Source organism: Nomascus leucogenys, chromosome 6 (assembly GCF_006542625.1).
Source record: "Nomascus leucogenys isolate Asia chromosome 6, Asia_NLE_v1, whole genome shotgun sequence".
Taxonomy (NCBI): domain Eukaryota; kingdom Metazoa; phylum Chordata; class Mammalia; order Primates; family Hylobatidae; genus Nomascus; species Nomascus leucogenys.
In genome coordinates, this window is record NC_044386.1 from 48,482,358 (window position 1) to 48,510,148 (window position 27,791).

The window sequence follows — 27,791 nt, forward strand, 5'->3', positions numbered from 1 at the left end:
TTTTTCTATTTTTAAATTATAACTTAATAAAAAGGTGAGCAGAGGAGAGTTGTGTTTGGTGCCATAGATTTGAAATTATTGAAACATTCTCTATTTCCATATAGTCAAGTAGAGTTACACATGTAGATGGCTCCCAAATCCACTAACAATAAATTTATAATCAAGGTTCTTATACCCATATCACACTTTTTTTTGAGCTAGGCCAGGCAGCCACTTAAAACCAGCATGAAAAAAAGGATGAGTAGGCTACCCTACTCTACCTCTTTGCTTAATAAGAATAAAGAAAGGTAATGAGGGAAGAAGGGTAGAAGGGAGGGATTTATATGTGCATGACTGCCACAACAATATGCCTATAGACAAACTTTTTGACCACCAAGACATCTAAGAAATTCATACTAGCCTTAAAGTTTGTTCAAAATGGTACCTGATAAAATCCATGTTAATTTGGTGATTCCCTAATTTACTAATCCAGACAAACAGTCCTGTCAATGAGGGATTTATTCTAGGCAGTCAAGGCACCATGTGTTATAGTCAATAAACATGAAAACATACATAATGCATACTTTGTAGCCTCAGTGATTTAAATGAGGAAATTCTAAAAGCCTGGAAATTTCTAAAAGTAACCCAAGTAACATTTACTTGCTTCGAGTTGGATAAAAAAGGTCAAATAGCTCCAATGCCAAGGGAACTTTACATTCATAATTTCCACTGTAAATAAATTTGCCCCAATCTTCTCTGACCATTATGGAATAAAACTAGAAATCAATAACAAGATAAATTTTGAAAGCTATACAAACACGTAGAAATTAAACAATATGCTCCTGAATGACCAGTGGGCCAATGAAGAAATTAAGAAGGAAATTAAAAGATTCCTTGAAATGAATGATAATGAAAACACAACATACCAAAATCCATGAGATACCTTGAAAGCAGAGGGACATTTATAGGTATAAGTGCCTGCATCAGAAAAAGTGGAAAAACTTCAAATAAACAAGCTAAAAATGCATCTTAAAGAACTGGTAAAACAAGAGCAAACCAAATGCAAAATTAGTAGAAGAAAAAAATAATAAAGATCAGAGCAGAAATAAATAAAATTGAAACAAAGAAAACAATACAAAAGATCAACAAAATAAAAAGTTGGTTTTTGAAAAGAAAAACAAAATTGACAAACCTTTTAGCCAGACTAAGAAAAAAAGAGAGAAGACCCAAATAGATAAAATCAGAGATAAAAAGGAGGACATTACAATTGATACCACAGAAATTCAAAGGATCATTAGAGGCTACGAAGAGCAACTATACATCAATATATTAGAAAACCTAGAAGAAATGGATAAATTCCTAGACACATACAACCTACCTAGATTAAACCATGAAGAAAACTAAAACCTGAGCAGCTCAATAACAAGTAATGAGATCAAAGCTGTAATAAAAAGTGTCCCTGTAAAGAAAAGTTCAGGACCCAATGGCTTCACTGCTGAATTTTACCAAACATTTAAAGAGGACTTAATAACAATCCTACTCAAACAATTTTGAAAAACAGAGAAGGAAGGAATGCTTCCAAACTCATTCTATTAGGCCAGTATTACCCTGATACCAAGACCAGACAAAGACACATCAAACAAGAAAGGTACGCGCCAATATCCCTAATGAACATTGATGCAAAAATCCTCAACAAAATACTAGCAAACAGAATTCAACAACACACTAAAAAGATCATTCATCATGACCAAGTGTGATTTCTCCCAGGAATGCAAGGATGGTTCAACATACACAAATTGATAAAATGTGATACGTCACATCAACAGAATGAAGGACAAAGACCATATGATCATTTCAATTGGTGCTGAAAAAGCATTTAATAAAATTCAACAACCTTTCATGATAAAAAAAAAACCCTTAAAAACCTGGATATAGGGTGGAGCCAAGATGGCCGAATAGGAACAGCTCCGGTCTCCGGCTCCCAGCCCCAGCGACACAGAAGACGGGTGATTTCTGCATTTCTGCTTGAGGTACCGGTTTCATCTCACTACGGAGTGCCTAACAGTGGGTGCAGGACAGTCGGTGAAGCGCACTGTGCGCGAGCCGAAGCAGGGCGAGGCATTGCCTCACTCGGGAAGCGCAAGGGGTCAGGGAGTTCCCTTTCCTAGTCAAAGAACGGGGAAGCAGACGGCACCTGGAATATCGGGTCAGTCCCATCCTAATACTGCGCTTTTCCAACGGGCCTGGAAAACGGCACACTAGGAGATTGTGTCCCGCACCTGGCTCAGAGGGTCCTATGCCCATGGAGTCTCGCTAATTGCTAGCACAGCAGTCTGAGATCAAGCTGCGAGGCGGCAGCGAGGCTGGGGGAGGGGCGCCCGCCATTGCCCAGGCTTGCTTAGGTAAACAAAGCAGCCAGGAAGCTCGAACTGGGTGGAGCCCACCACAGCTCAAGGAGGCCTGCCTGCCTCTGTAGGCTCCACCTCTGGGGGCAGGGCACAGACAAACAAAAACTCTGCAAGAACTTCCACAGACTTAAATGTCCCTGTCTGACTGACAGCTTTGAAGAGAGTAGTGGTTCTCCCAGCACGCAGCTGGAGATCTGAGAACGGTCAGACTGCCTCCTAAAGTGGGTCCCTCACCCCTGAGCAGCCTAACTGGGAGGCACCCCCCCGTAGGGACAGACTGACACCTCATTCAACCCGGTACTTCTCTGAGACAAAACTTTCAGAGGAACTATCAGACAGCTGAATTTGTGGTCTCACGAAAATCCGCTGTTCTGCAGCCAACGCTGCTGACACCCAGCCAAACAGGGTCTGGAGTGCACCTCTAGTAAACTCCAACAGACCTGCAGCTGAGGGTCCTGTCTGGTAGAAGGAAAACTAACAAACAGAAAGGACATCCACACCAAAAACCCATCTGTACATCACCATCATCAAAGACAAAAAGTAGATAAAACCACAAAGATGGGGAAAAAACAGACCAAAAAAACTGGAAACTCTAAAAAACAGAGCACCTCTCCTCCTCCAAAGGAACACAGTTCCTCACCAGCAACGGAACAAAGCTGGATGGAGGATGACTTTGATGAGTTGAGAGAAGAAGGCTTCAGACGATCAAACTACTCTGAGCTACGAGAGGAAATTCAAAACAACAGGAAAGAAGTTAAAAACTTTGAAAAAAAATTAGAAGAATGGATAACTAGAATAACCAATGGAGAGAAGGGCTTCAAGGAGATGATGGAGCTGAAAGCCAAGTTTCGAGAACTACGCGAAGATTGCAGAAGCCTCAGTAGCAGATGCGATCAACTGGAAGAAAGGGTATCGCTGATGGAAGATGAAATGAATGAAATGAAGAGAGAAGGGAAGTTTAGAGAAAAAAGGATAAAAAGAAATGAACAAAGCCTCCAAGAAATTTGGGACTATGTGAAAAGACCAAACCTACGTCTGATTGGTGTACCTGAAAATGATGGGGAGAATGGAACCAAGTTGGAAAACACTCTGCAAGATATTATCCAGGAGAACTTCCCCAATCTAGCAAGGCGGGCCAGCATTCAGATTCAGGAAATACAGAGAACGCCACAAAGATACTCCTCGAGAAGGGCAACTCCAAGACACATTATTGTCAGATTCACCAAAGTTGAAATGAAAGAAAAAATGTTAAGGGCAGCCAGAGAGAAAGGTTGGGTTACCCACAAAGGGAAGCCCATCAGACTAACAGCTGATCTCTCAGCAGAAACTCTACAAGCCAGAAGAGAGTGGGGGCCGATATTCAACATTCTTAAAGAAAAGAATTTTCAACCCAGAATCTCCTATCCCGCCAAACTAAGCTTCATAAGTGAAGGAGAAATAAAACACTTTACAGACAAGCAAATGCTGAGTGATTTTGTCACCACCAGGCCTGCCCTAAAAGAGCTCCTGAAGGAAGCACTAAACATGGAAAGGAACAACCGGTACCAGCCACTGCAAAAACATGCCAAATTGTAAAGACCATCAAGACTAGGAAGAAACTATAGAAACTAACGAGCAAAATAACCAACTAACATCATAATGACAGGATCAGATTCACACATAACAATATTAACGTTAAATGTAAATGGGCTAAATGCTCCAATCAAAAGACACAGACTGGCAAACTGGATAAGGAGTCAGGACCCATCAGTGTGCTGTATTCAGGAAACCCATCTCACGTGCAGAGACACACATAGACTCAAAATAAAGGGATGGAGGAAGATCTATCAAGCAACTGGAAAACAAAAAAAGGCAGGGGTTGCAATCCTAGTCTCTGATAAAATAGACTTTAAACCAACAAAGATCAAAAGAGACAAAGAAGGCCATTACATAATGGTAAAGGGATCAATTCAACAAGAAGAGCTAACTATCCTAAATATATATGCACCCAACACAGGAGCACCCAGATTCATAAAGCAAGTCCTGAGTGACCTACAAAGGGACTTAAACTCCCACACAATAATAATGGGAGATTTTAACACCCCACTGTCAGCATTAGACAGATCAACGAGACAGAAAGTTAACAAGGATATCCAGGAATTGAACTCAGCTCTACATAAAGTGGACCTAATAGACATCTACAGAACTCTCCACCCCAAGTCAACAGAATATACATTTTTTTCAGCACCACACCACACCTATTCCAAAATTGACCACATAGTTGGAAGTAAAGCTCTCCTCAGCAAATGTAAAAGAACAGAAATTATAACAAACTGTCTCTCAGACCACAGTGCAATCAAACTAGAACTCAGGATTAAGAAACTCACTCAAAACCGCTCTACTACATGGAAACTGAACAACCTGCTCCTGAATGACTATTGGGTACATAATGAAATGAAGGCAGAAATAAAGATGTTCTTTGAAACCAACGAGAACAAAGACACAACATACCAGAATCTCTGGGACACATTCAAAGCAGTGTGTAGAGGGAAATTTATAGCACTAAATGCCCACAAGAGAAAGCAGGAAAGATCCAAAATTGACTCCCTAACATCACAATTAAAAGAACTAGAAAAGCAAGAGCAAACACATTCAAAAGCTAGCAGAAGGCTAGAAATAACTAAAATCAGAGCAGAACTGAAGGAAATAGAGACACAAAAAACCCTTCAAAAAATTAATGAATCCAGGAGCTGGTTTTTTGAAAAGATCAACAAAATTGATGGACCGCTAGCAAGACTAATAAAGAAGAAAAGAGAGAAGAATCAAATAGATGCAATAAAAAACGAAAAAGGGGATATCACCACCGATCCCACAGAAATACAATCTACCATCAGAGAATACTACAAACACCTCTATGCAAATAAACTAGAAAATCTAGAAGAAATGGATAAATTCCTCGACAAATACACCCTCCCAAGACTAAACCAGGAAGAAGTTGAATCTCTGAATAGACCAATAACAGGTTCTGAAATTGTGGCAATAATCAATAGCTTACCAACCAAAAAGAGTCCAGGACCTGATGGATTCACAGCCGAATTCTACCAGAGGTACAAGGAGGAACTGGTACCATTCCTTCTGAAACTATTCCAATCGATAGAAAAAGAGGGAATCCTCCCTAACACATTTTATGAAGCCAGCATCGTCCTGATACCAAAACCTGGCAGAGACATAACCAAAAAAGAGAATTTCAGACCAATATCCTTGATGAACATTGATGCAAAAATCCTCAATAAAATACTGGAAAACCGAATCCAGCAGCACATCAAAAAGCTTATCCACCATGATCAAGTGGGCTTCATCCCTGGGATGCAAGGCTGGTTCAACATACGCAAATCAATAAATGTAATCCAACATATAAACAGAACCAAAGACAAAAACCACATGATTATCTCAATAGATGCAGAAAAGGCCTTTGACAAAATTCAGCAACGCTTCATGCTAAAAACTCTCAATAAATTAGGTATTGATGGGACGTATCTCAAAATAATAAGAGCTATCTACGACAAACCCACAGCCAATATCATACTGAATGGGCAAAAACTGGAAGCATTCCCTCTGAAAACTGGCACAAGACAGGGATGCCCTCTCTCACCCTCCTATTCAACATAGTGCTGGAAGTTCTGGCCAGAGCAATCAGGCAGGAGAAGGAAATAAAAGGTATTCAATTAGGAAAAGAGGAAGTCAAATTGTCCCTGTTTGCAGATGACATGATTGTATATCTAGAAAACCCCATGTCTCAGCCCAAAATCTCCTTAAGCTGATTAGCAACTTCAGCGAAGTCTCAGGATACAAAATTAATGTAGAAAAATCAGAAGCATTCTTGTACACCAATAACAGACAAACAGAGAGCCAAATCATGAGTGAACTCCCATTCACAATTGCTTCAAAGAGAATAAAATACCTAGGAATCCAACTTACAAGGGATGTGAAGGACCTCTTCAAGGAGAACTACAAACCACTGCTCATGAAATAAGAGAGGATAAAACAAATGGAAGAACATTCCATGCTCATGGGTTGGAAGAATCAATATCGTGAAAATGGCCATACTGCCCAAGGTAATTTATAGATTCAATGCCATCCCCATCAAGCTACCAATGACTTTCTTCACAGAATTGGAAAAAACTACTTTAAAGTTCATATGGAACCAAAAAAGAGCCCGCATCGCCAAGTCAATCCTAAGCCAAAAGAACAAAGCTGGAGGCATCACGCTACCTGACTTTAAACTATACTACAAGGCTACAGTAACCAAAACAGCATGGTACTGGTACCACAACAGAGACATAGATCAATGGAACAGAACAGAGCCCTCAGAAATGATGCCGCATAGCTACAACTATCTGATCTTTGACAAACCTGACAAAAACAAGAAATGGGGAAAGGATTCCCTATTTAATAAATGGTGCTGGGAAAACTGGCTAGCCATATGTAGAAAGCTGCAACTGGATCCCTTCCTTACACCTTATACAAAAATTAATTCAAGATGGATTAAAGACTTATATGTTAGACCTAAAACCATTAAAATCCTACAAGAAAACCTAGGCAATACCATTCAGGACATAGGCGTGGGCAAGGACTTCATGTCTAAAACACCAAAAGCAATGGCAACAAAAGCCAAAATCGACAAATGGGATCTCATTAAACTAAAGAGCTTCTGCACAGCAAAAGAAACTATCATCAGAATGAACAGGCACCCTACAGAATGGGAGAAAATTTTTGCAACCTACTCATCTGACAAGGGCTAATATCCAGAATCTATAATGAACTCAAACAAATTTACAAGAAAAAAACAAACAACCCCATCAAAAAGTGGGCAGAGGACATGAACAGACACTTCTCAAAAGAAGACATTTATGCAGCCAAAAACACATGAAGAAATGCTCATCATCACTGGCCATCAGAGAAATGCAAATCAAAACCACAGTGAGATACCATCTCACACCAGTTAGAATGGCCATCATTAAAAAATCAGGAAACAACAGGTGCTGGAGAGGATGTGGAGAAATAGGAACACTTTTACACTGTTGGTGGGACTGTAAACTAGTTCAACCATTGTGGAAGTCAGTGTGGCGATTCCTCAGGGATCTCGAACTAGAAATACCATTTGACCCAGCCATCCCATTACTGGGTATATACCCAAAGGACTATAAATCATGCTGCTATAAAGACACATGCACACGTATGTTTATTGCGGCACTATTCACAATAGCAAAGAGTTGGAACCAACCCAAATGTCCAACAACGATAGACTGGATTAAGAAAATGTGGCACATATACACCATGGAATACTATGCAGCCATAAAAAATGATGAGTTCGTGTCCTTTGTAGGGACATGGATGAAACTGGAAAACATCATTCTCAGTAAACTATCGCAAGGACAAAAAACCAAACACCGCATGTTCTCACTCATAGGTGGGAATTGAACAATGAGAACTCATGGACACAGGAAGGGGAACATCACACTCCGGGGACTGTTGTGGGGTGGGGGGATGGGGGAGGGACAGCATTAGGAGATCCACCTAATGCTAAATGACGAGTTAATGGGTGCAGGAAATCAACATGGCACATGGATACATATGTAACAAACCTGCACATTGTGCACATGTACCCTAAAACCCTAAAGTATAATAAAAAAAAAAAAAACAGAAATTGGTTAATCATTAACAAAAAAAAAAAAAAAAAAAAAAAACCTGGATATAGAAGGCACATACCTCAACATAATAAAAGACATATATGACAGCCAACAGCTAGTGTCATACAAAATGGAGAAAACTGGGAGCCTTCCCTCTAAGATCTGAAACAAGACAAAGATGCCCACTTTCACCACTATTATTCAACATAGTACTGAAAGTCCTAGCTAGATCAATTAGACAAGAGAAAGAGATAAAGAGCATCCAAACTGAAAAGGAAGAAGTCAAATTATGCTTGTTTGCAAATGATATGATCTTATATTTGGAAAATTGAAACAAAGAAAAACCTAAAGACTCTATCAAAAAACTATTAGAACTGATAAAAAATTCAATAAAGTTGCAGGATACAAAATCAACATACAAAAGTCAGTAGCATTTCTGTATGCCAATAGTGAACAATCTGAAAAAGAAATTTTTAAAAATCCCCGTTTATTAATATAATAGCTACAAATAATATAAGATTACTTAGGAATTAACCAAAGAAGTAAAAGATCTCTACAATATAAGCTATAAAACATTTATGAAAGAAATTGAAGAGGACACAAAAAAATGAAAAGATGTTCCATGTTTATGGATTGGAAGAAGGAATATTGTTAAAATGTTCATACTACCCAAAGCAATCTACAGATTCAATGCAATCCCTATCAAAATACCAATAACATTCTTCACAGAAATAGAAAAAATATCTAAAATTTATACGGAACAACAAAAGAGCCATAGTAGCCAAAGCAATCTTGAGCAAAAAGAACAAAACTAATGTAGTTATATTACAGAGCTATAGTAACCAAGACAGCATGGTATTGGCATAAAAACAGACACATAGACCAACTGAACAGCATAGAGAACCCAGAAACAAATCCATACAATTACAGTGAACTCATTTTTGACAAAGATGTGAAGAACATGCACTGGGGAAAGGATGGTCTCTTCAACAAATGGTCCTGGGAAAACTATTAATAGATATCTATATGCAGAAGAATGAAACTAGACTCCTGTCTTGTCATATACAAAAATCAAATCAAAATGGATTAAAGGCTTATATCTAAATCCTCAAACAATGAAACTACTACGAGAAAACATTGAGAAGGCTCTCCAGGACACTGGACTAGGCAAAGATTTCTTGAGTAATGTGGGTATTCCCCCACAGGTACAGGCAACCAAAGCAAAAATAAACAAATGGGATCATATCAAGGTAAATGCCTTCTGCACACTAAAGGAAACAATCAAAAAAGTGAAAAAATGACCCTCAGCACAGGAGAAAATATTTGCAAACTAACAAGGGATTAATAAGCTAGAATATATAAGGAGTTCAAATAGCTCTATAGGAAAAAATCTAATAATTTGATTTTTAAATGAGCAAAAATCTGAATAGACATTTCTCAAAAGATATACAAATGGTAAATAGGTACATGAAAAGATGCTCTACATTATTGATCATCAGAGAAATGCAAACCAAAACTACAATGAGATATCTTCTCACCCTTGTTAAAATGGCTTTTACCCAAAAGACAGGTGATAACAAATGCTGGCAAGAATATGGAAAAAAGGAAACCTTCATACACTGTTGGTGGGAATGTAAGTTAGAATAACCAGCATGGAGAACAATTCAGAGGTTCCTCAAAAAAACTAAAAATAGAGCTACCATATGATTCAGCAATCTCACTGCTAGGTATATACCCAACAGAAAGGAAATCAGCGTATCAAAGAGATATCTGCACTCGCATGTTTATTGTAGCACTATTCACAATACCCGAGATTTGGAAGCCACCTAAGTGTCCATCAACAGACGAATAGATTTTAAAAATATGGTACAGATATACAACGAAGTACTATTCAACCATAAAAAAGAATAAGATCCTGTCATTTGCAACACATGGATAGAAATGGAAGTCATTATGATATGTGAAATAAGCCAAGCACAGAAAGACAAATTTATCTTGTTCTTGCTTATTTGCAGGAGCTAAAAATTAAAACAATTAAACTCATGGAGATAGAGAGTAGAATGATGGTTACCAGAGACTGGGAAGGGTAGTGCTGGGAGTGGAGGGGCAGTGGGTGGGGAAGTAGGGATGGTTAATCGGTACAAAAATAGTTAGAAAAAATGAGTAAGATATAGCATTTAATAGCACAACAGGGTAACTATCATCAACCGTAATTTAATTGTACATTTTTAAATAACTAAATGAGTATAATCAGATTTTTTATAACACAAAGGATAATTCCTTGAGGTGATGGATACCCCATTTACCCTGAAGTGACTATTACACATTACATGCCTGTATCAAAATATCTCATGTACCCCATAAATATATATATATACCTATTATATACCCACAAAAAATAAAAATTTAAAAAATGTTTTTAAAAAAGAAAGAAATTTGTCCTAGAGTTTGTAGATTCTTAAGATTCGCTAAGAGCAGTAAAACTTTGCTGGTCTACGAATTTCACATACAACACTTATTTCCACAATTTGGGACTATCTATTAAAGCCCCACAAGCAAATGGCACTGTGAAAACATGTCTGCCACTATTTCCACACTAAAAAGATTACAATCTCAATAGACTGCATTTACACGGACAAAAGGCACACAATGGTACAATGGCCAACTGCAAATGATAATTTAATTAAATTGCTAATTCAATATCTTCTGTATGTAGGGATATGATGTAACAAATATTGGAGTATAGCTTAGCAGCCTCAATAGATACAGAAGGTTTAGTCAACGCTATGCAAGAACCTGCCTGTTGAATGGGCCAGATTACTGGATATTAGATAAAGGAGGCAGCAAGGTTGTGAGAGAAGGAATGAAATGAGGGATCAAGGAAAGAAGGAGAAATTATGTAGAGAAGTGGGTCTAGTAAAGGTAATGTTTTAAAACAAATCGTATTTTAAGGGTGTATTTTAATTGTTCAGTGTTTGGATGGTGGTCATGTGCTGAAAAAGGTACCAGAGGAAAACTATTTTGCAAAAGTGTGTTTGTAAAGGGAAAGGCCAGAGGCAAGGTGATCAGTCTGCAGATCAGAGAAAACAGACAGCGGCAGACAGCTCTAGAGAAAGGATGGCAAGAAGCGGAGGGTGATTCTGTGTTTTCTGCTATAAAGGAAAGCAAGTTGAGTCCAGAGTGCAAAGTAAAGGAATCCTACAATTGTGAAAATCAGAGACACTGATGATACTTTGAGATGAGACCTCAGAGACCAAAGAATATGCAGAGAGAACAGAAGTTGTCAAAGCTGGAAAGAGATCAGAAGGAAGGATAGAGAGGTGACCATTCCCTCCAGTGCAAGCCTACCCTTGGTGGCCTTAGTGGAGTCTATTTCTGCAAAGTAAAAAGATGAAAGATGAAAACAACCACCCCAGGCAAGGGGTTGCATAAATCACGTGTTTTCAAACTCTTTTTCAGGCCCAGAATATTTGCTCAAAGGGTGTCTTTGAACATGAATATGCGAACAAATACAGTAACATTTAACCTGCTAAATGCTCTCCTCCCACTCTAGCAGTGAAGACCCTGTACTAGCTCAGAGTCCCTAAGACAAAGCTTAAAGCCACTGAATGTCACCTAAAGAGATGTTCCCTCTCCCCACATTTAAAAACCTTCCCAGGGTGCTGCTCAAATCAATACACAATGCCACACACTGCCCTCTCAAACAAATACATAGGACCCAGGTTTATGCACCTAAAGAACTCCTGTTCATTTTTCTTTAATTAAATTCTTCAAGCATAGAGAATAATAAATGGTACTATTCTCTGTATGTTTGAAGTATTTTATTTCATCATTTTTAGGGAAATAAAACATTACAGGAACTATTGAGAACCTCTTTTTCCTCCTCCCTAATTCCATTGTCCTTCAGCCTCTCTCACCCCAGATTATCACTATCCTGACGCTGGGGTTTCTTCTTGCTATCAGCAACTTCTTTCTTTTATTCTGCATGCATATATTCCCAAACCCATGGTGTTATTTTCTGTTTATATAAAGACATAAGTTTTACTGTGTTTATTCTTCTGCAGTGTGGTTTTCCACTCAACATGATGTTTTCAGGATTTATCTATATTGATACATATACATCTGGTTCATTTATTTTAAGGGCTAATTATGACTTTGTAATCTGACTATACCCCATTTATCCATTTTCCTATTGTTGATATTGAGAAACTTTACTATTACAAAAAATACTGTAATGAACATTCTTGTACTTGTCTTATTGTGCGCATGTTCAAGACTTTTTTTTAGGATGTAACCAAAGTGAAATCACTGAGTATAAACACACTGTAACCCTTTAAGCCTTAGTTCAGTTGTTACCTCTTTGAGAGGCTTCCCCTGGTCTGGTTGAGCACAGTTAAGTATTTTTCCTTTTCTTGTCCCAAAAGACCTTGCAAACACCTCTCTCTTTCCCTGCATCCACAGGAATATTTGCAGGTTTGTATCCCCAAATGGTGCATGATCCTCCACAGACAGGGATACTATGCCTAGCACATAATAGGCTATTAATCAGTGCTTGCTGAAGAAAATTAGAAGTTGATCAACAAAACAAAATGCCCTTAGGTATGTGGGAAGATATGTGAATGGCAACTTGAATTCCAGGGGATGGCACAGATTTCACCTAGGGAGCTACACATAGCCAGGAGGGGACCCAAATCAAGAATTTACGAGAAAAGAGATTGTGTAAGATCTGGAGAGAACCCGAAAATAAATCCAAGCCACTTCTGGGTCACACTGCAAAGGGAAACTAGCTAAGTCCAACACCTTAGAGGATACCATTATTGGTAATATAAAAATACAGTCTTAAAGGTAATGAAGACATTAGCCTGAAGCAAACCTAAGACAGAAGGTCATAGATGATAGAGGAAGGACCAGTGATTACAATGGTTAGGTATGACTTAGAAAGATATTAAATTAAATATAGACATTTAAGTCTCCATTTCACCCTAAATGCATCCATTTTTCCAATTATGTGACTTCGAAGGCAAAAAAGAACTCTCATGTATTCTTACTAGGCATGTATAAATTGGTGTACACTTATTTGAAAATATCTAGCATAATAATTGTGAGCATCTTTTTTTCAACCCCAGTGGAGAAAGTAGAGTATATTTAATAAGTAGTACAAGCATAACTGGATGGGGGGAAAAAACACAATGTTGCAATCATCTTTTGACGGTTAATACCACTGCTAGAATTTATCCTGTAAATAAACATGTTTATAAAAGTATAAAACAATTCTAGTAGTAAAAGTTATAAATAACCCAAATGCTCATCAATAGAGGACAATATCAATTATCAGGCATCCACTGAGTGGAATATTACATAACCATTAGAAAGAATACGTCAGAGTTACTTCTGGAAAAGGGGCTTATGGATATGTTAAGTTGGAAAATTATGCTGTTAAGTTTTAAAAGCAAGGAAAAAGACAGCATGCAAAGTATAATCCCATTTACATAAAACACATACATGCTAGAGGAAGGCAGTGGAAAATTAATAGTGGTTATCTTTGGGTTTGCAGGGTATAAGGAGAGTAGAATTAGCTTCTTCTGTGACCCAGAAGTAGATTGGATTCATTTCCGTGTTCTCCTCAGATCTTACACAATCTCTTTCCTCTTAACTTCTTGATTTGGGTCCCCTCCTGGCTATGTATAGCTCCCTAGATATACATTTGGATATTTGCGTGTGTGCTACATTACCACTGTTTACATTTTTAAACATAAAAAATGAGTTGTTTGAGACAGAATGTAATATGTAAAAAGTTATGATTCTTTTGACATTTTGAGAAAAGGATAAAGAGAAAAATTATATCACTCTCTTACAGTCAATAAGAAATGCAATGGCTTATATTGTTTGTCCAGGCTTTGGGTCATTTCCCAGGCTCCACATTGACTTAAAATAGTACATCCTGACAAGGAATAATTTTTTTTAATGAGCAACCTCTTACCAGAAGAAACTGGGCTTCTGTGTATTTAAACAAGCCCTGAGAATTCCCCGCAGCTTTTCCAGCCAAATCAGAACATTGCCCAAGTCAGGTATCATTTCAACATTTTTAAAACTCAAGGCTAATGAACAAAATACAGAGCAATCCAACTCAGGGTTACATTTCCTTAATATTTAGATAAATAGCACATTGCAAACAATTGTATTGTCTTTGATTATTCAAATACACATACACACAGGTTGAGGTAGCACAATTGGGTTTTACCTTGTATACAAATAGAACAGAACCTATTCAATTTTATCCAATGCTCTCCTGGTACTTTTTCCCCTCTTCCCTTGAGTACAAGCCCATCCTAGCAGGGGCTGATGTATCCCTGTGGGATTTGGTGCAATATTTTGTCGTTCTGATTGAAATATGTGCTGTCTGGTCCCTATAGTTTAATTTAGAACAATTAAGGCTCAGGGTACATGAGCTGGCAAAGCACATTACAAACAATGGCTGCAGAATAAACTGCAGATCAATCTACACTAAATCACCCTGAAAATCCCTGCCAGCACCACAAAGCCATCCCGATTCCAGCCCTTCCTCCATCTCCGCTGCTGTAAGGAAGTCTCCATTGTTCAGTTTTGTAATTATTTTGCAGAAGTGTTTATCCTTCCAGACATAAAACTTTACAATCTTGGGCTGGGGGTTAGGGGCACATAGGAAAAGGATGCTGAGGGGGATATGGCTCCATTTATAACGATATTGCCCCACAAATGGAGCGTGCTTTTTCCATTTCCCAACTCTGATACTGACACGCTGTCCAAACCTGTCACCACATCTTGGCTGAGCACATAGGGGAAATATTTGCTCTTTCGTTCATCATCTTGTTTATTTATTTATTTTGATGCCTAAGTGGGCATCTCTTCCTTCCTCATGCCTCCGTATGTATCCACCCCATAAAGCTGTCTACTTTGTCAGAGAGATTGAGCTGCCAGGTAAAAGAACTACCTTCAGTTACAATCCACAAACATCTCAGGAACCCACCTTCAGTACCATTTTTTATTGTTTAAATGAAAGAGCACTAAGGTAAAGAGCTAATCCTGTTGTCTGGGTAGGGGCACTGCAGGGCTGGCACAAACAATGTTTTCAAATTCCAAAGAAGTTGTAAAAGCAAAGCAGAACATCAAAATTTTTAATGTGCACATTTTTTTCATTTAGCAATTCCACTATTAGGGATTTTTCCAATGGAACTATTTTCCCAAGAAGGCAAAGATATGTATGTGAACACTTCTTGAAATATTATACTAGTGTGAAAAAAGTTATAAAAAATCTAAATTCCATCAAGAGGAGAATGGATAGACAATGCATGATGAAATCACATGATAGAAACTCTGCAATCCTTAGAAAGAAATGTAGATCTACATGAACTGAGATGAAAAAGGGCCTTAAGATACAGCTAAATTTAAAAATGAGTAAGAGCCCATTTTTGTTAAGTGCCTATACATTAGCATAGACAATTTTTAAATCAAGAAAAATAGATACCAAACTCAATAACAATAGTTAACCCTGAGGGTGGAATTCCAGGGACTTTTTTTCTTTATCTATTTTGGTATCATTTAATTTTTTACAAAAAGTATATGTTACTTTTATAATCAGAAAATATATGCATATATAGACAAGTATATAAATATATATAGTGAAGTATATATTTATATCATATGTGTATAGAAAAACATTATATAAATGATGGAATTACCTTCTATTTTGCCGTGTTTCTCTATCCATTCATCCTTTAAACAAAGAGTTATTAAAAGCCTGTTGATGTGTTGAGTGCCACTATTCTAGGTTCTGAGAAGGCAAAAACAAAACTTTTATAGAGATTATAATCTAGTGGTAGGAAATACCACTGCTCTACGCACCTCCATTAAAGCCCATAATGTTGGGTTGGCTTCATGCTCAAGTCAGATAAAGAATCCAGATAATGATCTAGATTGATGCAAGATCTTATTTTCTCAAACTCATCTATTATAGACAGACATAAAGGTAATAGCTGTCCTCCTGTAATTTAGGTGCTGGTCATTTGCAATCACTTCAGCCTCTGGATGCTCATCTTCTTGAGGTTTACCAATAGAAGAACTACAATCACTAGCTTTATTCAACACTTACTGCATGACAGTGCACCAGATTCTTTACCTACATTATCCCATGTCATTCTTAACCGTCTTATGAAGTAATTACCATCACATATTTTACCTTTTTTTTTTTTTTTTTTTTTTACAGATCTGATGGCAGAGATCTGCCCAGGGCTCCCAGCTTAATACATGGCCAAGCCGAGACTACATATAGTCCAAGCCTTCAGACCTCTATAGGTGTTCTGGGAATACAGTAGGTGCTCACACCAGAAGTGGTCACTGCAGTAGCTGGTAATTCTAGTAACATTTTCTAAGCTGTCAGCCTGTGAAAGGACTGATGAAGCAAGGGAAAAACAAAACACAATTATGAGATTTGGAAAGTCCATGCCAGTAACCTGTCAAACTCATGATTTATGAAAAGCATTAATGAAGTATAAACAATTCCAGGTGGGTCATTCAATCAAGCTCTTGATGTTTAGCTTTCACTGTTTAGAATCTGGGTGGCTACCAAATAGAATACTAATTCCTTATGGGAGAAAACTTCAGATTGAATTATGTTGTAATTATGAACTCGGGATAGGGGGTTAGCATGTGAGTAAGTTTGTGTGCTGAGCATGTCTGCTGGCTTCAAGGCCACGTTCCATCACATCAAGCCCTCATGGAATGCAGGGCGCTAGAAACTATGCTTCAATGCAAAGTTTAAAAGGCACATCTCTATACCCTAAGTAGTTCAAAGTCTGGTCAAGGATCTCAATTCTGGTAGGGCATCTACAGATAATTTCCCAGGCGCTATATTTCTAGCACACCACTCCCTTCTTAAGAACCATTAATGGCTATTTACCTATTCTCAGATCAAATGTAAAACCTACCCTGCCTTCAAGACCCAAAGTTGACCTGACTCCTTTGTAAAACTCTCCAGACTAATTCCAGTTCACAACTGTCTTAATTCTGCATCACTTCAGCATCAGTACTTAAACTCTGCTTTCAGTCTCAGAGTTTTTCTTATCCCCGTGCTGGAAACACAATTGGACTTTAAAGACATTTTAGTCAAAATAATAAAGAAAAAGCCATTATACATGGAGAAAGGGGGGAATGGTTATTAAAATATTCTTTCTGTTCTCATAATGCAGTTAGGCTCCTTTTGTTCACTATCAAATTGATCAGGAAAAATAATTAATAGGCACTAGGCTTAATACCAGGGTGACGAAATAATCTGTACAACAAATCCCCATGACAAAAGTTTACCTACATAACAAACCTGCTCTTGTAGCCCTGAACTTAAACGTTAAATTAACAAATAAAACAAATTGCCAGTTTCTCATATGCTCCCAGAGTTTTCAGAACCAAACAGGTCCTGAGATGTCATCCGGTTCAACCTCTCATTTCCTAGATGAGCAAATTACCCTCCATGGGGAAAATGATCTGTGGGTTGCAAATCCATCCACTTATGAACTCAATAAATATGTATGACAATTTCCTGGGGAAATTGGCAGTCTCTACCCTCGTGGAGTTTGCATTCTAATAAGAAAGAAAGTAAACAGGTTAATATATGTTGTCATTTCAAGTAGAGGTGAGTGCCATGAGGAACAATAAGAAAGAAAGTAAACAGGTTAATATATGTTGTCATTTCAAGTAGAGGTGAGTGCCATGAGGAACAATAAGAAAGAGTAAAGAGTAAAGAGATGGTGGGGTTGGCATGTTATTTTACGTAAGACATCAGGGAGAGGGAGTAGCAAGTGCAAAAGTCCTGAGGCAAGAATGAACTTAGTATGCTTAAGTGACTGACAGAAGACTGGTGTCATTGGAGCATAGTGAATGAAAGTGTAAGAGAGTTTAAAGACATAGAAAAGGTCCATATTTTTAGGGTCATATGATAGACTGTATTTCACACTAAGTGTGATAGGAAGCCATTTGCAGAATCTTACATATAAGAGTGACATGACTATTACTTTTTAAACCACTTGATTAAAATATGATTGTCATATCAAAATCTGTACACACTGAATGTATATAGCCTGATCAGTTTGGAGATAAATATATACCCCTGAAACTACCATCAAAGTCTCTTCTGTAAATCTATCCATCACCTCCAAAAGTTTCCTTCTGCCGTCTTTATTAGGATTTCTTTGTGATGAGAACACTTAACATAAGATCTACCAGAAGGTAGAAGCAAATTTTTAAGTATACAGTACTTACTAACTTTATGCACTATGTTATACAGTAGATCTCTCCGGCATGTTTATCTTGTATAACCAAACTTTGTACCCTTTGACTAATACTTCTTCATTTCTTCCTCCCCCTAGCCTCTGGCAATCACCATTCCAAGCTCTGCTTCTGTGAGTTTGGCTATTTTAAATTCATCATATAAGTGAGATCATCAAGTATTTGCCCTTCTGTGTTTGGTTTATTTCATTTAGCATAATGTCCTCCAAGTTTATCTATGTTGTCACAAATGGTGGGGTTTCCTTCTTTTTGAAGTCTCAATAATATTCTATTGTATGTATATACCATTTTCTTTATCCATTTATCTATCAATGGACATTTAGGTAGGTTTCATATCTTGGCTATTGTGAATAATGATGCAATAAGCATGGGAGTGCAGATAGCTTTCCAAGTTCCTGATTTCAATTCCTTTGAATATATATCCAAAAGTGGGATTGCAGGATCATGCGGCAGTTCCATTTTGAATTTTTTGAGAAATCTGGATACTGTTTTCCATAGTGGCTGTACCAACTTACATTGACACCAGCAGTGTACAAGGGTTCCCCTTCCACTACATCCTTAATGACATTTGTTATCCTTTGGATTTTTTTTAATAATAGCCAGCATAACAGGTGTGAAGTAGATATCTCATGTGGTTTTACTGCATTTCCCTGATGATTACTGATGTTGAGCAGCTTTTAATATACCTGTTGATCATCTGTATATCTTATTTGGAGAAATGTCTATTGAGTTCCTTTGCCCACTTTTGAATCAGATTATTTGTGTTTTCACTATTGAGTTGTATGAATTTCTCATATATTTGGAATATTAACTCTTTAGCAAATACATGTTTTACAAATATATTCTTCCACTGCATAAGCTGCCTTTTAATTTTGTTGATTGTTTTCTTCATACAACTCTTTCATCTCCTTGGTTATGTTTATTTCTCAGTATTTTATGCTTGTAAATAAGATTGCTTTTTAAATTTCTTTTTGGATGATTCATTTTTAGTGTATAGAAATACTATAATTTTTGTATGTTGATTTTTTTACCCTGAAATTTTACTGAATTTATTAGTTCTACCAGTTTTTTATGGAGTCTTTAGAGTTTTCTACATATAAGATCATGCCATCTGCAAAGAAAGATAATTTTACTTCTTCTCCTCTGATTTGGATGCCTTTTATTTCCTTTTCTTGTCTAATTGCTCCAGCTATAACTTTTAGTACTATATCTCATATAAGTGGCAAGAGCGGACATCCTTGCCTTGTTCCTGATCTTAGAGGAAAACCTTTCAGTTTTTCATCATTGAGTATGTTAGCAATTGGCTTGTCATACATGGCCTTTTTATGTTGAGGTACAGTCTTATAATTAACTTGCTGATAGTGTTTATCATGAAACGGTGCTAAATTTTGTCAGATGCTTCTTTTGAGTCTATTGAGAAGATCATGTGATTTTTATTCTTCATTCTGTTGATGTGGTATATGCATTAATTGATTTGCTTATGTTGAAAATGCTAATATTTTTCAGGATTTTTGCATCCATGTTCATCGGGTATATTGGCCTGTAGTTTTCTTGTGGCATCTTTGTCTGGCTTTGCTAGCAGGGTGATGCTAGTCTCATAAAAAGAATTTGGAACGTTTTATTCTCTTTTATTATTTGGGAGAATTTTCAAATGATTGATATTAGTGGCTGAATGTGGTGGCTCACACCTGTAATCCCAGCTACTAGAGAGGCTGAGGCAGAAGGATCACTTGAGCCCAGGAGTTTGAGGTTACAGTGAGGTATGATCATGCCACTGCAGTTCAGCCTGGGTGATGGAGTGAAACCCAGTCTTAAATAAATAAAAATAAAAAATTAAAAGAATTGGCATTAATTCTTCTTTAAATGTTTGGTAGAATTGACCTGTGAGGCTATCTGGTTTTTCTTTGTTAAAAAGTTTTTCATTACTGAGTAAATCTCCTTATTTGTCACTGGTCTGATTAGACTTTGTTTCTTCTTGATTCATTTGTGATCAGTTGTATGTTTCTAGGAATGTATCTATCTCTCCTAGTTATCTAATTTGTTGGTGTATTATTGTTCATAATAGTCTTTTATGATCTCTTTATTTCTGAGTCATTAGTATTACATTTTTAAAAGATTATTCTGTATCTTTAACAATCAGAAACACTCATTCATTGCTAGTGGGAATGTAAAATGGTACGACCACTTTGGAAGACAGTTTTGCAGTTTTTTAGAAAACTAAACACATTCTTACTATATGATCCAGCAATAACATTCCTTAGGATTTACTCAAAGGAGTTGAAAAACTACGTTCACACAAAAACCTGCACACATATGTTTATAGCAGCTTTATTTATAATTGCCAAAATGTGGAAGCAACAAAGACGTCTTTCAGTAGGTAAATGAATAAATAAACTGTGGTACATTTAGACAATGGATGGAATATTATTCCGCACTAAAAAGAAATGAGCTATCAAGCCAGAAAAAAGACATAGAAGAAACTTAATTGCGTATTACTAAAAGAAAGAAGCCCACCTAAAAAGGCTACATGTTGTATGATTCCAACCATATGACATTCTTTAAAAGACAAAACTATGATAACAGTAATAAGATCAGTGGTTGCCAGGGATTGTGGGGAGGGAGAGATGAGTAGGCAGGGCACAAAAGATTTGTAGGGCAGTGAAACAATTCTGTATGATATGATAATGGTGGACACATCACATTATTCATTTGCCAAAGCCCAGAGAATGTTCAACACCAAGAGTGAGCTCTAATTTAAACTATAAATTTTGGGTAATTATAATGCATCAGTGTATGTTAAGCAATTGTAACAAATGTACCGCTCTGGTGAAAGAGGTGTATAATGGTAGAGGCTGTGCATGGAAAGCGAGAGGGGTGTAAAATGGAAACATTTCAGTATCTTTAACTCAATTTTGCTGTGAACCTAAAATTTCTCTAAAAATTAAGTATTTTTGTTTAGAAACTGATGTTTATTTTCCATCAACCTTATTCCCATGTTGCTTAAGAGCCCGTGCAAGAACAGCTTAAGACCATTCAGTGGTTGCTCCTACCCATTCAGTGGCCTGAGCAGTGGGAACTGCAGACCAGTCTTCTGTGGCAGGCTGAGCGCTCCAGTCTTCAGTAGGGAACTGCTGAATAGGCACAGAGGGTGCCTGCACTCCTTCAGACCAGCCTGCAACCTTAGACTGAGTAGCAGTGAACTCAGGAGCTAGAGCAGTCCATTCACCCTGAAATTCCTCCTTGGTCACAGCCTTTTCAGCAGCAGCCTGCTTTTCTTTTTCAATCTCTTCAGGATCTCTGTAGAAGTAGAGATCAGGCATTACCTCCCACAGATGTTCACAGGAAATGGTGCCACACATATGCAGAACTTTGCAAGCCAGCATTCACCACATCAAACCCACTGAGTGAGCTCCCTTGTTGCATGGGATGGCAATGTCCACATAGCACAAAGGAGAATCTGTGTTACACAGAGCAATGGTAGGTACGTTAACATAAGATGCCTCCATGAGAGGCTGGTGGTCAGCCCTGGGATCAGTAACCACAAGAACCCGTGGCTCCCATTAGGCTGCCTGGATCTGGTTAGTGAAGGTTCCAGGAGTGAAGCGGCCAGCAATTGGAGTGGCTCCTGTGGCAGCAGCAAACTTCAGCACGGCCCTCTGGCCAGTATTCCTGGAGGATATGACACTGACATCAGCAGGGTTTTCAATGGCAACAACGGCACGAGCTGCCAGCAGAAGCTTCTCCCAGGTCCTCTTCAGATTTATGATGTGGATGCCATCACTTGTCCTTTTACAGATGTACCGTTCTATCTGGAAGTTAAGATTGGTGCCACCTAAGTGGGTTCCTGCTGCAAGGAACTTAAGGACATCCTCCTCCTTCATTTGCAGGGCATCAAGGGCTCCAGACATTGTGAAAGTTTCCCTTTAAGTTACGACAGCAATCCAGAACAATGCCGTATGGACCCCTCTGTGGGTAGCACGGAAAGGCAAAATTAAGTATTTTTTAATAAAGATCATTCTGGAAGCTGCATGAAAGTGAAATAGAGACAGTTGAAGGTAGAAGTAGAGAAATAAGTGAGGAAGCTACTGTTAGTCTAGTTAGGAAATCAAGGAAGCCAGCACTGAGATGGCAGTGGTTGGGGTAGGGGAGACAGGAGCAGAATTGGAGAATGTTTTGAAGGTAGAACTGACAGGTTTGTTGATGGACTAGACGTTGATGGAAATTTGAAGGAAAAACAGATTTTTGATCTGATAATACTAAGAAAGGAAAACTAAGACAGAAACAGATTTGGAGTGGAATCAAAATCTCTGCCCTGGATATTGACTAGAAGTCAGCATGCCAGTGTGGAAGTAGAAGGGATTTAAAGAGTCACAGGCAAGAACTCAAACACTCATCAGCTAGAATCCTCAACTAGAAACCCAGAATCCAGAACCATAAACCAGAATACTGAAATGCTACAGCCTCTGTCCCTTTCTTCTGGAAATCAGGAGACAAGGACTACAGGAAGGGAAATAGATCCAATTGCATGTGCCTTCTGATAGTTGAAGTAAGCTGGTATGCTTGTATAAGCCTGGTGCAGTCTCCTGCCCAAGATGAAAGTAAACTCTACGTTGCTGTAGCAAGAAAGCTGCTTAAATCTTCAGCACAATAACCCAGAGCCAGACCATGTGCCCAGACAAGGACACAGAAAGGAATTCATTAGATGGAGAATAAGGCAATGCCTTTTGCCTTGGGAAAGTTGGGACCTTCCACAAGTAAAATGGATTCAACCACCATGAACTAATGGGTGAAGCCCTGTGTTGGGTACTACAGGGCAGCTTCAGAGGTGTATAAGACAAATCCCAGATCTGCAAAGAGATGTTAGCCAAGTGGACTTCAGAACATGGCTAGAAGCTGGACATCTGATCCTGACATGTGAGAGAAAAATCCTCACCCCACACCACCCTCCACCTTCACACCTTCCTGGAATCTTTTTGCAGAAAGTAAGTTGAGTTTTCCAACATGCTATGTTAAAAGGCATCATGGGGGTGTGAAACTGAGAAAGTTTGGAGTGAAATCCTATCTCTACCATCTGCTTCTGCCAGTCCTGGCTTCCTGCTATAAGAGTACACAGTGACATGTCAATCAAAGCTTTCTTCATAGCAGGGAGGTAAAGAGGCCTATAAAGAGATGGGGAGGCCAGACACAGTGGCTCATGCCTGTAATCCCAGCACTTTGGGAGGCTGAGGCTGGCGGATCACCTGAGGTCAGGAGTTTGAGACCGCCCTGGCCAACATGGTGAAACCCCGTCTCTACTAAAAAATTACAAAAATTAGCTGGGCATGGCGATGGGCACCTGTAATCCCAGCTACTCAGGAGGCTGAGGCAGGAGAATTGCTTGAACCCAGGAGGCAGAGGTTGCAGTGAGCCGAGATCGTGCCATTGCACTCCAGCCTGGGGGATAGAGCGAGACTCTATCTCAAAAAAAAAAAAAAAAAAAAAAGATGATGGGGAGTGATTTTCACAACTGCTTGACATAGCATCCTTCAAGAGCCCAATGGTCAGGCTCTCTATCCCTTCTTAAGGGGTCCTGGGTTCTGCTCCTCACCCTTCTGACCTATAAGGAGGTTCTGTTCTTGATTTTTTTTTAAATCAGATGAGCACTATAACATTGTGCATTATATCATTTGCATGGGGCAATTACCTGCGTGGTCTACCTTCCTTCTCCAATCCTTCACCTGCGACAGGCATCACTTATTAAACATGGTATACTTTTCCACTGAGCAAGGATGCAACCTCAGAAATCCTTTTCATCATGTCACTGTAGGCAGCACTGCTCATCAAAATTACCATGTGAGGTAAAAACCTATTTTCCATCTCTGGCATAGTAGTCAGCAGCAGAGAGTTTAGAATCAAATACAGTTCTGAATCCTGGATCTGTCATTATTGGTCTTGGGACCTCGGATCTCAGTTTCACTGTTTATTAGCTGTCTAACTTTGGACACGTTAACTAAGTCCTCTAAGTCTCAGTTTCTTCATCTTCTGTTCTTCAGAAGAAAAGCCCGTGTACCTATGAAAGCTTAGGTCGTGGGCACATATTTAGATTGAGGGGAATCAGGCAAGGCTTCCCTGAAGAGAGAGAACTTGGGCTGAGACATGAGCAAATATGGGAGCACTCTCTCTCCTCAAGGAGAAAAGATGAGCATCAGAGAAGATCCGTGAGGACCGAGCATGGAGCTCAAAGGGTTGACAGGCAAGGGCCACCCCACTTAAGACTTTTAGAAGATGTCAAGAATTGTGGTCATTGTCCAAAATGCCATGGTTGACCACACAAAGGATCAATCAGGATGGGAGATGTGATTAATTTCCAATCTGGAAGACATGTCAACTGAATTTCCTATGGCAAAAATGTATCAGCGACCAGTAAGGACAAGGGTGGAGATGAGAGGACCAGTTAGGAAGCTACTATAGTGCTTAGGGAAAAAGTCATGGTGACACAGACTAGCGAGGCAGCTTTGGAGCCTGAGAGAAGCAGAGGGAAATCAGAAATATATAAAAGGCTACACTGAGGAGGACTTGGTGATGAATTTAGGGTAAGGTCAAGGATGACTCCTGGAGTTTTGGCTTAGCCTTCTGGGTGAATAGTGGTAGCATTTGCTAAGACAATAAACATCAAAGAAGAGCACATACTTTTTATTTTGTTGTGTTTTGTTTTTCTGTGGGGGAAAATCTGTAGATCCAAGTAAAAGTGTTAAACAGTCAGTTAAATATACAATAGTAAGAATGCAAACTAAATATGAAATAATGAAGTCCAAAATCAGTCATGCTGGCATATTTAACCAATGCTTGAACCGACGTATACTCCCAAAAGCTCCCCTCCCTGAGATCACCAAGAGAAGAGAATTCCAGCAGATCTTCTGAGCTCAGCTTGAACACACAAAATCTACAGCAGTGCTGACATCTACCCAAATGCCTACACTGAGAACACTTGTTCTTGCTACTTTTGCACAGAGTCTGGATGCTAAGTAATTGGTCCTGGAATCGTAGAAGGCTAGGCGTAAGAGAATGCTGCTCTCTGGCCATGTGGAGATATACTGGGATGCAGCAAGCTAGAAAGACAAGGTGCTAGCCTCGAATAAAGGACACCTGGATAATCACCCTGCCCACTAACACTTTGCTGGCCTCATTTTACAGATACAAAAGTTGAGGCCCTTAGAAGTGAAATGACTTGTCCAAGTTTACAATGGGAGTTAGTTGCAAGACAAGGACCTAAATCTATACACTCCTAAAACTTTTTAAGCATTTGCATTTTTCAAAATTTTTAAAATCTACAATCACTCATGGAAAGTAAATGGAAGAGTTATTAGCAAACCCATGAGTTTAACCTCTGTTCAGACTTCAGATTTCATTCATTCATTCAACAAACACACACTCATTCAACAAACACACAGTACCTACTGTCAGGCACAAGGCCAAAGAGAAAGTTGGTATAAATTCATACCTTAGTCCAAGGACTAGACAAACGACTTGACTGTGCAAGTGAAATACAAAGTTTAGAAAATTAAATCATATTTGTAGGAATTCGAAAACTTTTTCCAGCTTTCTAAAGATACTTTCCAAAGATCCGCATAAGAATTCACTTTCATCAAGTGATTTGTCTTCATGAAGCCTGAGGTTTAGAAGCTCAAGTAGCCACAAGGATTTGATTTTCACAGAGGGCAAGAGCACACAAAAGGTTTGACTCCTACCTGCTTTCTGCAAGGAACATGCTTCCTCACATAGGATCAGAAAGATTGTGTTCCACAAGTAACAATGGCCCTGTCACATGAGGGTCATAGATTTAGTTCAGAGAGGCCTCTAGAAGTTCAGATCTCTATCAGGAACAGCCCAGTGTATTTGAGCCCCTTTGATACCTGGTTATCAGGATGAAAACAGAATTTGTAACACTAGATACCTCTGATGAACCACAGTAAGCAAGGAGTCTTTACTGCTGTTCTGCCTGGAGTCAGCTAAAAAAAGAAACTGAATAAAAAATAAGAGCAAAGGAAAAGATTAAGTGGAGCTTCCCAAAGCTTAAACTTGCTGCTCTAGTTTGTGTTTTGCACAAACTTCATATTCTTTGTTTCTTCAGCCCCCTACATGCGACACTAGATTACTTATATACTATCATTTAAGTTATGACTAAAGGCAAATTGGAGTGTTCACCACACAAGTATTCTTAACCTTCTTCTTAGGCTTGCATTGCCTACACAAATTTAAGGCCAAAATGGGTAAGATTGATAACATAAAGTGAATGTGACATTTCACAGCCATGAAAATTAAAATTATGAGGCCTAGACAGCAATGTAAAAAAATGCTTATGATATGTTATTAGTAAAAGAATTTAAATGATCACATATGCTTTGATCGTGACTCATGAAAACAGGTTTGAATTCAATAAGACTAGATATCCAACTAGCATATTGCTATTTGTAAATGATCAAGTGTTGGATTAAAGTGATAGGCTTAAGGATTAGTAGAAAAGAAGGAATATTTTTCAGTGTTCTTTAATTTGTTCCAGGGTTTTTTAAATTATTTTTTGATAGGGTGTGAACCCAGTACAGTAGAGAAATGGTCCCCACAAGAAGCAGGTGATAGAATTTTTTCACTTTTTCCTTTTGTCTGCATGTTTGTAATCATTGTTTGATTTCAGCCAGTAACAAATCAGAAGACACTTATTTGAAACTAAAGTCTTGATGAACATTTCATAAGGAGTAGCTAACTAACATCATTGGATCCCCATTTACACAGGGAGAAACTGTGAGACAATGAACTTGGAGTCTGAAAAAAAAAAAAAAGAAAAGAAAAGCTTGAATCAAATCCCAATCTGGCCATTTCCTTCATTTCCTCACCTGTGAAGTGGGAAGGAGAAAGAAGAAACGTTCGCTGAGTGCTGACTATGCACCAAGCTCTGGGCTGAGAAATTTCCCATACATCATTTCATCTCATCTTCACATCAGCCCCAGGAGACAGAATTAGCCTTCAGTTTACTGACGACGAGACGGAGGCTTCAAGACATTAAATAATGTATCCACAGTCTACAGCTTACTAGGAAGTGGCCAAGCCAGGATCCAAATTTAAGATTGTCCATCCCCAGAATCTGCCCCTTTCACTCTCTGCGTGCAGCCTTGCAGGGTTATTCTGTGAATCAGAATCTCAATATCCATTACCAGGAACACTTGATGAGCCATGTCTCTAGCTTCTCTGGCAAGGAAAGAGTCGTTTTCCCTCTGCCAATGAGTGAGCCTCTGCCCAATCCCATCCATCCCATGAAGAACAGGCACCCACGTGTGGGGTGTGAGCTATGGGGTGGGAGGCAGGCCTCTCTCTCCACACTGGCCTGCAGCCCCAGCAAAGCAGCAGCATCAGAAGGACAGCAGCATCTGAACACCTAGCAGAG

The 27,791-nt window shown here is 38.6% G+C and overlaps 1 pseudogene; it reads right to left on the reverse strand.

Moving 5' to 3' along the window:
• Positions 1-21,396: 21,396 nt before the first annotated feature.
• On the reverse strand, positions 21,397-22,281 carry LOC100596317 (annotated as a pseudogene).
• Positions 22,282-27,791: the final 5,510 nt, after the last annotated feature.